This window comes from Jaculus jaculus, chromosome 6 (genome assembly GCF_020740685.1).
Source record: "Jaculus jaculus isolate mJacJac1 chromosome 6, mJacJac1.mat.Y.cur, whole genome shotgun sequence".
Lineage (NCBI taxonomy): Eukaryota > Metazoa > Chordata > Mammalia > Rodentia > Dipodidae > Jaculus > Jaculus jaculus.
Window position 1 is genome coordinate 145,283,009 of NC_059107.1, and position 12,596 is coordinate 145,295,604.

Consider the following 12,596-nt stretch of genomic DNA (forward strand, 5'->3'; position numbering starts at 1 on the left):
AAAACTGGTACGTGCATCTGAAGTTCATTTGCAGTGGCAAAGACACCCTGGCGTACCCACACACTTGTGCAAATAAACAAAAGAAAATGAAATAAACGAGCAGACTGTAAGCTGGATGTGGTAGCCCATGTCTATAGTATCAGTAACTGAGAGGCTGAGGCAGGAGAATTACCATGTGTTTGAACTAGCCTGGGCTACTTAGTAGTTTGAGGCCTCAGATTGGGGTTAACTAGACATGCTGTTAGTGTTGTAGAGATGTACCAATAAAATAACACAAACGATACAGCTTAAGACAACAGTTTGCTTTCCTATGAATTTCCCCCTGGGCGTATGAAATCGAGGTGTGAACTGGGCTACATTCTCTCTAAGATTTGAGAAGACTCCCTCTTTGCTTCTTCTATTGCAGCGTTTTCAGGCATTTTTAGCCTCTGGCAGTATCACCTCTGTCTTCTTCTCCCTCAGTATTTCTGTGTCCAAATCTCTACCTTTCATCAGGATCTCCTTGTAAAGAGCCTAGTGATTTGGGGTCATCTGGACCTGGGATGATTAGATCCCAAGAGCCTTGACTCATCACATCTTCCAACATGATTTCCTAATGCCTGTCTCCACAGGTATGAGGGGTGTCTGGGAGCTTGAATTCGTCTTTTCAACTGATGCATTTCAACTCCCTGTAGCAGTAAAGAGTCAAGTTAAAATTTTAACAACACTCTGGTCAGGGCTGTACGAGAGTGCATGTATGAAATTGTGGGGAAGTAGATTTGAGATATATCTTTAAGAGAAAGATTTCAGGATTTGCTGATGGATTCAATTTGGAGTGTGACCAAAAGAAAGACATCCAAAATAACTGAGGCTCTCTCTCTCTCTGTTTCTGTGTGTGTGTTTGTGGTATATGTGTGTATTTGCATGTTTGTATATGAAGACACATTTGTATGTAGGTGTGTGCGTACATGCACATGAAACCCAGAGGTAGATACCTACCTTAGTCACTCTGCCTTATTTTTCTTTTATTTTTAAAAAATTATATTTATTTTATTTATGAGAGAGAGAGAGAGAGAGAGAGAGAAAATGGATGTGTCAGGGTCTCCAGCCCCTGCCAATGAACTCCAGACATATATGCCACTTTGTACATCTGGCTTACTTGGGTCCTGGGGAATCAAACTTGGGTCCTTAGGCCTTGCAGGCAAGTGCCTAAACCATTAAGCCATCTCTCCAGCCCTCCATCTTATTTTTTTAAAATATTTTTATTTTTATTTATTTATTTGAGTGAGAGAAAGACACAGGGAAGGAGGGAGGGAGTGAGGTTGTGAGAGAGAGAGAGAGAGAGAGAGAGAGAGAGAGAGAGAGAGGGAGAGAGAGAGAGAGAGAATGACCTCTAGCCACTGAAAACGAACTCCAGATGCATGTGCCACCTTATGCATCTGGCTTATATGGGTCCTGGGGAATTGAACCTGGGTCCTTTGACTTTGCAGACAAATGCTTTAACTGTTAAGCTATCTCTCCAGCCCCACCTTGTTTGAGAAATTGTTTGAGACAATTTCTCATTGAACCTAGACAACACCTGTTTGGCTAGACTAGCTATTGAGCAAGCTTCAGAGAATCTCTGCCTCAGACTCCCCAGTACTGGGATCACAGATACATGCCACCCCCATGAATTTTTTTTAGTGTGTGTGTGTGTGTGTGTGTGTGTGTGTGTGTGTATGTGTGTGTGTGAGAGAGAGAGAGAGAGAGAGAGAGAGAGAGAGAGAGAGAGAGAGAGAATTGACATGCCAGGGCCTCCAGCCATTGCAATCAAATTCTAGACACATGCACCATCTTGTACGCACATGTGATCTTGTGCTTGCTTTACCTTTGTGCGTCTGGCTCATGTAGGATCTGGAGAGTCAAACATGGGTCCTTTGGCTTCACAGGCAAGCACCTTAACCACTAAGCCATCTCTCAAGCTAGCATATTTTTTTAAATTTTTCTTTAAATATGGGTGCTGGGGATCTGAATTCAGGTCCTCATGTTTGCAGGTCACGCGCTTTTGTGTCTTCTAAGGAAGCCATCTCTGCAAAACCTGACTCTGGCTTTTAAAATAAGCCCCTGGGAAGACTTTGGAACTGTTACGTTTATCTAAATAGAGGAGAAGATTGTGAAGACTTTACCTAGTCAACTCAACATAGCATAGAATGTAAGAGCAAGATTTCTGGGGCCAAGTGGACTGGGCTCAGAGATGCTGTTGTACCTTGACCTCCATTTTCAAAGTGTGTTTAATAATATTATCTCTGTCATCATGTTGTTGGGGTGGTTAAATATGATTATGCATGTGAGTGGCAGAATACTCACTGCCAGCCAGATAATGCTCCTCCTCTTATAAATTCTCATCTAAGCAACTAATTTTGAAAAGGGACTTGTAAGGTTTCCACACAGTTCTTGGAGGGTACCACTCTTCGATTCTGGTAGTGGATTAAGGAAACCTATATGAAGTCGTGTGTAGGAAACAGTGTCAAGAAGACTATGGGGCAGGGAGAAGCTGTCCTGTGAGAGATGTTAGGGCGCTGCCTGAAAGTAGAGAGGAAGGAGAAAAGAGAGCGGGAGCTACCCAAGGCTTGGCACAAGGTGAACTGTGAGAAAAGATAAAAGATTTATGACTTCCTAAGCGTGGAAACTTGGAAGGGAGTCTTTGTAGAACAGTCTTGGGAGGAGATAGGGCATGCTCAGTCATCCCGCGCTGAAGTCCTGGCAGCAGGAGAGTGACGGGCTGCTGTCAGTCCTCTGCGCTGCAATGCCTGGTGGATGTTCACGGCAAGCACTGCCCAGAAGAAATATGAGGAGAGCCAGAAGTATACTCCACATGCGATTTAATTTTTTTTTTTCTAGTAGCTGCATTTAAAAATGACGAGAAAGGGCTGGGGAGATGGCCTACCGGTTAAGCGCTTGCCTGTGAAGCCTAAGGATCCTGGTTCAAGGCTCGACTTCCCAGGACCCACGTTAGCCAGATAAACAAGGGGGCACACGCGTATGGAGTTGGTTTGCAGTGGCTGGTGGCCCTGGTGCGCCCATTCTCTCTCCCTCTTTCTCTCTCTGTCTTTCTCTCTGTGTCTGTCTCTCTCAAATAGATAAATTTAAAAAAATGAACAACAACAACAAAATGACAAGAAAGCCAGTGTGGTAGCATATACCTTTAATTCCGCACTCAGGAGGCAGAGGTAGGAGGATCACAGTGAGTTCGAGTCTAGCCTGAGACTACATTGTAAATTTCAGGCCAGCCTAGGCTATAGCAAAACCCTATCTCAAAAAAAAAACAAAAACAACAACAAAAAAAAACCCGCAATGAAAAAAAGGTGACAAAAAGAAATGACACAAATATAAATTATTGTAACACATCACAGCTAAAATATTATCATTCTAACATATAATCAATGTAAAATAGTAATTTTTATGATGAGTCTTTGATACCTGATATGCATTTTATAATTACTGCACATTCAAACTTATACCCACCACCCTTTGAGTATAACAGTTATGGTACCAGGCAGTGCAGTTAGAGGCGGAGATAACTATCAAAGAGGGCCAGAGTGACTGAATTTCAAAAGAGGAAAATTTGTCATGGCTTGTATGGAAGAGACAACTAATAATATAATAAACTAATAAATAATAATAGGCTGCTATTCTCCAGCCAGGATTGGGAAATACTTTATTTCCTAAAAATCTCCATTTCCTTATTAGATTGCCTGGCCCCAGAGAATGATGAATTAGTAGTAGTGAACCAATTCATGGATTTTTTTTTTTTCAGTTTCTTCCCCTTGTTTTCTTTATTTCACTATTTGCAAATGTTTTATTGTGGAACAGGGATGTTGGTATCTTGTAATCAGGGCAGCTGTGATTACTGACTTGAAACCCTCCCAAGAAGGGACTCATTAACAGACCCTTCTGAAGGGTGGGGAGAGTGTAAGAAACACAGGAGGTGGCGTAGACAGCTGGGTGTGGTGGGCCATGCCTGGAATCCTATCACCACTTTGGAGGCTCAGACAAGAGAATCAGGAGTTGAAGGTTACCTTCAGTTCAGGGGCTAGCCTGTGCTGCATGGGACTGTCTTAACAACCACCAACAACCCCTGCAAGAAAGGAGGGGCTCCTCTGTGCATAAGGCTCCACCCCTCCCCCTGAGGATATACAAACTGTTAATTGATGTCAGGTGTTGGTGGGGGTAAACTAGTAGCCCCCTGTAAATTGCCCAATGCTCTTGTAGGTCACACCATACTCATGCAGTCCTGTAAAGTGACCCCAATTAAACTCATCAGTTTACTGAGCTAGAATCTGATAGAATTATTTCCTTGTTCTGTCATTCTATCTTATCTGGAGTGGGCAGACATTTGTTTACATCTCCCCAGGAAAAGCTATCATAACATTTGTTTACATATCTTTTTATTGACCATATCTCCATGAGTGTAATTCAAAGCTGATTTCCTTATGGCAGTATTCCCTGGATAGTACCTCTCACACATGAAGAATTAACAAATGCCTGTGACATAAAAGCCATACTCTTTCCTTCCCAGAATTTGTAATATAATAAATAGAGGAGAATTACATAGACTAAAGACAATCCCACTTATATTTTAAAGGACTGCGATCCTAATAAAGGGTATTGCAAATGTGGAATCTAGGGGTTCAACAGGAAGTATCCTAGAGAGGCAGAATTAGAATATGGCCTGTGTCTTTGACTGAGCATTCAAAGCTGGCCTTTGAATATTTGGAAATGCAAAAGGGGACACTTTCCAGTCAGGGCAAATGACATGCAAAGGCAGAATGCATATGGATTGTTAAATTGTAATAGATATTGTAAAAAAAAAAAAAGTAAGTTATCAGACTGGAATAGTGACTAAAAAATTTGAGGTAAGTTTAGCAGCATCTGGGGAATGGTATTTACAGTGTATTAGAGACAGTGGGTTCGTAGGCAACCATTTCACCTGTCTAGAGAGTAACAGGGTTGGTCTGAGATGGTGCCTTTGGGGATAGGCAGGAGGAGAAATACTGACCAGTGTTTGATCAGACACCTCACTGGAATGATTTGGTGACTTAAGTGTGGTATAGGTTGGCCGAATGTGTGGCTCAGGATGATTCAGAATTCTTAACTCATGTACAGAGTGGTGGTACCATAGACTGAACATTTTAAAAGGAAAATTGCTATAAGAGGTAGGGTCTAAGAGAGGGAAATGGGTTGAAGTCAAAGTATTGGAAGATATCAAAGTGGAAATTTCCAGTAAGCCTGGAGATGGCTAAGGGATTCAGAAAATGTAGGTTCTTTCCAACTCTTCTGTTATTTATTTATTGCCTATATAGAAGGTGTTTACCTCATTAGTTTCCCTGTGGCTCATTTGATTACATTCTTATGTTTGGTTTGAAGCTCCTCTGGCTTCAAACCTGTATTTGTTTTGGGCATGGTTGGAGTGGAGTGCTAATGAACGCAAGGCCATGGGTGTGATCCCCAGAAGGGCCAGTTAGTTTCATGAAGATGAAAATAGCATTTCATGGTTCAGAGACTTCACCTCCATTCCCATCTACTTGTCACAAAACCATGTAGTACTACCCCAAGAGGGCCTGGTGAGAAAGTGTGAGTGGTCATGTATAGTCCATTAAAACTACTGGAAGAACAGCTTCAAGCGGGTTTATCTGTATTGCTTCTTTGAGAAGCATTATGTGCCTTTTCTCCCCACCTTCCCTCTTGGGACAGAGATCACATTTTCAGAGATGGTATCGCAACCAAATGAACACTGAGTGATCACACGCATACCTATTTATATCTGCCTTACTGTATCCATTTACTTCTCTGCTAAAGGGCAGTGTGCTGAGCCAGGCATTTGTGGTTCTTTGTGGGAAGTTCTTCCTCACACATGTTGGAGTATCATTGGTTTAACTCAGAGATCTGATTTTTCTAAGGTGCAAATAAACCCTGGAGATTAAGCATGTGCTCCAAGGGCTCTAAAGGAAACTTTGACAGACACATTTTCTCTATCTTATCAGACTGCTTTACTTTGCTGCACATTCTATGGGAAATACAAATCCACACTAAAAAATCTTGTGAAGTAGTCATGTAAGGTTGTAGCATCAATGTGCTGTGATGGTGTCCGTAGAATAAATGGCCTTAAGATGAGCTTCCAGGAAGACTTGCTAACGGAGCATCTAGGGTCTGTTTCTGTTGATACTGCATTTCCAAAAATTGATCTTAGGGTTTCTCAAATTGCCTTTCCATATCACTGATACACCTCAAGGTCATATAGGAATGACCCTGAGGTGGATTTGGAATAATATTACAGACATCTTGACAGACACTAACAGAAACCCTTAAAGCTTAAGAAAGACTTGAAAATAGACTTCCTTCTCTCTCATGGAATTAGAGTTTGCCATAATATCAAATAATAAACATAATAGTATTTTTGTTATTTGATATTATGAAAACAGTTTAAAGACTGAGTGAGGCATAAGAAACTAGATGACCAAATACCATATAATAGATTAGGAAGACTAGCAAGTGTGGTGGCTCACGCCTTTAAGCCTAGCACTTGGGAGGCAGAGGTAGGAGGATTGCTGTGAGATCGAGGCCACCCTGAGACTATGTAGTGAATTCCAGGTCAGCTTCGGCTAGAGTGAGACCCTACCTCAAAACATAAAAAAAATAAAATAAAAAAGAATAAGTGATGTCTTAGAAGAGTGTTCTATGAAATAAAACATGCTTAGAAGTAAGAGACAGAAAAATTGCAGTAATATACTGATACATTTAGTAAAAATGGCTGAAAAAAACTGGTGTTTTTATATTTGCATTGTTCTTTTGAATTGATGATATTGACAAGAGTAATTATTTGTGATTTAGAGATAACCTGAAATTAACAAGAACTGGGTAGAAGTCGTGATAAGGAGATTCTAGCTCAGCTGGCTAGGCTGGGCTGGGAGAAAGAAGGAGAAAGTCATAGCAAGAAAATGCTAGATTAGGAATTCCGTGTGGTGCAAGAATTTGAACCAGCATTTTTCCTTGGATGCTGTTAAGTGAGACCCAGATTAGAGGTAAAGATGGCCACTTGGTTAGTGTTTGAAAAACTGAAGCCATGAGTCAGTATGAACTTTATAGAAAAAGTCATGAGAAAGCTAGTGGACAGAATTCTATGGTGGGAATATTAAGTCCTTAATTTTCTCATTCTCAATAATGATAATAGGCACAGTGATAATAAAAATAGTGACAGCAATTCCAGGCACCACACAAACACAAGAGCCAGTGCAAAGATGAGTGCTAGACTGTGTAGTGGTTTCACAGGCACAGAGAAATTAGAAACAGAAGAAAGAAGAGACTGTAATGAATTTTCCAAAACATTAATGTATTTAATTCAAAGAAGCACCCTCTATTGTATCATTTCCATGTTAATGAAATTAGTGGTGTTGATTATTTTTCATTACCCATGACAGTTAATCTCTGGTTATCAACTTGACAGCATTTAGAATCACCATGGAAATACATCTCTTGGCCTATACGTGAGGGATTTTCTATAATGGATGGCCCATGCTACATGTAGTTGATACTGTTCCATGGGCTGGGGTCTTGCATTGTCTAAAAAGGAACTCTTTGGCTGAGCATTTATCACGCTGCTTCTTCACTGTGTACTGAATGAGCCCACCTTCCTTCCCTGCCACAAAGGATTATGACCTTGGACTATGAGCCAAAGCAAACCTCTCTTTCCTTAATTGCTCCTTTCAGATATTTGTTCACAGCAACAAGAAAGTGACTAATATGTATCTTCATTAGCCAAATAAAGATTTTTCCATCTTGTGTCAATAATCCTCCAATTAATAGTTTGACTTTTAGGAATTTCACTACTTTTGAGAAAACTAGATGATAGTTTTTTTGTAAGCATATATATTTGTGGTATGTATGCACATGTATGCATGTGAAGGCCAGAGTTTAGCCTTGAGCTACTTCCTCATTCACTGCCCTCTTTGATTTTACTGCTATGGGCTCTCTCACTTGAACCAAGAACTCACCAAATCAGCTAGTCTAGCTACCCAGTGTACACCCAGAATCTCCTGTTTCTGCCTCTCAAGTCTGAGATTATAGGTGGCTGCCATGCCCAGCAGGCATTTATGTGGGGGCTGGGTATTCAAATTCAGTTTCTTACACTTGTACAGCAAACGTTTTATCCACTGAGCCATCCCCCTAGCCCATAATAATGTTTAATCCTCACACTGATATGAAGGAGAAGTGACTATTATTATCACTTGGTAAATAAGGAAAGAGCCTTACGGAAATTGTTTAATTTGTCCAAAGCTCTGAGCAGAAAATGTCAGCTCTGTGACACAACCCCACAGCTGCCTGGTTTCAGCACTTCAGTTTCTTCTTTAACTTTTGTTTTTATTGGGTAGGGTCCAGGAAGGAAAACAGAAACCATCCTAACTATTTAAACAGAAAGATTTTAATGTAAGTGATGAAGAGATCAATAGTCAAATAAAGAAGAGGAACCAATCCAGAGATTAATATGCCTCAGAAAGTCACTATGTATAGGGCTAGATGAACACAGAAAAGAGGTGGTGTTCCCATTTGGGGACAATCATCAGGATATATCTAGGTCCATTGGAAGGGACAGGTTGCTTCTTGGACTGGGAGGCAAGATCCATGGAGAGAAGAGCTTTATCTCCTCTGAAAGTGCTGCTTTGAAGTAGAGAGAAAAGGGGAAAAACTTTTCTGGCTTCTTGTGTCCTTCATCTTTTGCCAGTACCTTCCATTGGCCACATATACCCAGACATCGGAGGGACCAGAGGTGCTATGAAATGAAACTTGTTATGATGCAGATCAAGGGAATGTTGCAAAATAGTTATGAAAAGCAAAAAGTTAGGCAACTAGCACATTCAAGTGGAAATCTGTCATAATTTATTTCACTGCAGCTTTTAGCTATAGCAGTTGAGTCTAGAGATACCCAGAAGAGACATTTTGATATTAATAGTGTAAGAGAATCTATTTGGCTGTGGGAGAGGGATAAGAATGTCTATTTCCAAATGACCTTTAAAGCAGAGAAAATAAGAAGAAATAGAGAAATTTGATTCTAGGGTAGCTCTAACTGTGCGTATTTTAGGTTATATAAGGATGGCTGAAGTTGAAGCTCTGAGCCAAATAAGACTGAGAAGTAAAACTCTGGGCAATGTTTTGGCTTCTCTTACTGTGACTTCCTTCAAAGAGCTGTCCCACCTTCTGTTACCTTAGAAATTTGGGGTTGGTAAGAATAGAATGATAGGCTCAGTCAGAATATTTGTGGAGAAGTTGCCCTGAGTAGAGCCTATGACCCTGCCCTCAAGTTTTCAATGAGAGTGGGAAAGACTCTCTGTTGTTCCCTCTGACAGATTCAGGAGCCATCAAGTTAAAAAATGTAAAGTCAGGAGTTTCAGGAGAGCTACTCAATCTTTAACTCTTTTTTTTTTTTTTAGTTCAAGTAAAAAGAGGGACCTCCCTAACAGTCCACATTTCCTATCTTACTTGAAACCCACAGTCAAATTCTACTTCTGGTGTGCTGTTGAATTGTTTCAATTCCAATTTACATCTGTTTCTGTTTTCAGTGAGTGCTGTATTCATTTCAAAGTCACTCATCCTATCCCAGGGTGAAGGAACATTTAGAAACCAGATGTTGTAGTAACCATAACCATTATGCTTTGTTGGACCCTGAGGAAGTTTGGATTATTTCTATAAACAGGAGAACAAGAGACCATTTTTAAGTTCAGCTCTTCAGTTAGGATGCAGAGGAAGTAATGGCTCTGCCACCCATCCACCATCATGACCCAGTGACAGTGACATTCACCCATCTGCCATTGTGACCCAGTGACAGTCACATTAATCCACCCACCATTATGACCCAGGGACAGTGATATTCACCCATCTACCATCATGACCCAGTAACAGTCACAGTTACCCATCTTCCATTATGACCAGTGACTATCATAATCACCTATCTGCCATTGTGACCCAGTGACAGTGATATTCACCCATCTTCCAGCATGGTCAGTGACAGTCACATTCACACATCTGCCATCATGACCCAGTGGCAGTCACAGTTACCCATCTTCCATTATGACCAGTGACTGTCACATTCACCCATCTGCCATTATGACCCAGTGACAGTTATGATCACCCATCCACAATCATGACCAATGACAGTCACAACTTACCATTCTGGTTGTTCAACCCTGTTAGACTCACAGCTCCCTTTTTTGCAATGACTATTTTTGGATATGCCTGCCCTTTGATACCCCAACATGAAATTCAAAGATATTATCAGCATGCAATGGCAGCAGAAAACTCATTTCAATGATACAAGAATTGCAATATCAAGGAGAAATAAGAGGAAAATATAATAAAATAACATATAAGGTAGGAATTCTGTGACACACTTCTTCTTGAAAGCATCATGGTGCAGTTAGATAGTGCCCATGTGAAGAATTGTCAGTGGGAGGTCTGATACAGTGCAGAATGGAGACCTCAAAAAGCTTAGTGAATGTCTGCATTTTTAATATTTTTATTTATTTATTTATTTGACGGAGAAAGAGGGAGAGGGAGAGGGAGAGAGAGAGAGAGAGAGAGAGAGAGAGAGAGAGAGAGAATGGGTGTGCCAGAGCCTCCAGTCACTGCAGACAAACTCCGGATGTGTGTGCCTCCTTATACATCTGGCTTACATGGGTCCTGGGGAGTTGAACCTGGGTCCTTTGGCTTTGCAGTCACATGCTTTAATCGCTAAGCCACCCCTCCAGCCCGAATATCAGCATTTTTGATAGGATTTTTTTTCAAACTGGCAGATAATAGTCCCAAACAAAAGACTGTAACCTTCCCTTTGTTTATTTGGTCATCCTATTCTTGTAAAATTCAGCTTAAGTTAAAGTATAAATGTACTTTAAATTTATTATATTCTAGACTTAGGTGATTGTAAACAGAGTTATCACCTATATAAAAAAGGTTAAATACCTGGCCCCTGCCCAGTAAATGCCAGTAGTAGTCCCCTATCATTGCAACCACTCTTAGTGTCCTCACATGTTTTCAGAATGCCATGTCGGACCAGCCCTTTTCCTACTGAGAGCCTCTAGTGTGGCCTGACAGGTTATTTTGAAGGGCAGAGACAGGTGGATTCGTGTCATAAAATTCCAGGCTGTCAGGGCACATTTCATTCTCCAGAAGTTCTGACTCACCAGTTCCCCCTTGGGACCACACTGACTTTGATAAGTTGTCAAGGGAAAAAAACAGGTGGACTGTTGCCAAGGCTCTGGTAAGATTCTTTACGATCAACTTATAGTTTGACTCATGTGGAAATTGTTTATTTCTGGACTGTATAAGGGCCCATAACCTTGCTCACTGAGTTCTCCTGAGATCATTTTGCCCTTGGATGTTCTAAACTCTGTGCGAAGCACTGTCAGACACTAACATTGCAACCTGGAAGAGTGGAGGAGGGGCAGTGGTATGCTGGAAGCTTCATTAGACATATTGGCTACTGTGCGGGAATGCATATTCATCTTGATGAGATCATACTCCAATATTTCTGCTTCTAGCATGTAAAACCAAAATTGAATGGAAAGGTATCAGCCAGTCATCGTGCTGTCCTATGTCTGGATGGGGCATGGATGGTGAAGTTGTAAGAACATAGGCTTCAATGTTTTCAGACAAGATTCAAGTCTGCTTTGCCTTTCTCTGACCTTCAGTATATTAGATAATGTGCTTGAGCCTCCATTACTAATCTAGTCTTTAAAATAGAGTTTGTAATAGCTCTTGACAGAGAATAATTTTTTATAAAGATGAATGAGACAGTGTAGGCAGACCACAGCATAGGGACTGGTCCACAGCAAGTGCTCAGTAATATTAGCCATCATTATTGTTATAGTTAGTGATAATTATAACTGATAGAAATCAAGCAGGGTGCTGGATAGATGGCTTAGCAGTTAAGGAACATGCCTGTGAAGCCTAAAGACCCAGGTTCAATTTCCCAGGTCCCACATAAGACAGATGCACATGGTGGCGCATGCATCTGGAGTACGTTTGCAGCAGCTAGAGGACCTGGCATGCCCATTCTCTCTCTCTCTAATAAATAAATAAAAACAAATCTTAAAAAAAAGAAATCAAACAAGAAGCAATGCTTTTGAAAAAAAAATCTGTATATGTATGTATGTGTACGTGAGTCTGGGCATGTTCATGCCAGGGTAGGTATGTGGAGGTCAGAGGATCACTTTAGCTGTCAGTCTTTGCTTCCCACCTTGTTTGAGGCACAGTCTCTTGTTCACCACTGTGTGTGCCAAGCTAAGCTGGATTATGAGCTCCTGGGGAGTCTCCTGTCTCTGCTTCCTTTCCATCTCACTGTAGGAGTGCTGAGGTTGCAGATGTGCTACCATGCTTGTCTTTACATAGGTTCTAGGGACCCAAACTCAGGTCCTTATGCTTGCATCGCATCTGCTCTGCCCACTGAACCACTTTCCTAGCCTATAGCATAGTATTTGTTTTACTTTATTCTTTTTTTAAAACTTTCTTATGAGCGAGAGAGAGAATGGGCCCACCAGGGATTTCTGTCACTGCTAAAGAACTCCTAAAGCATGTGCCATCTTGTCCAT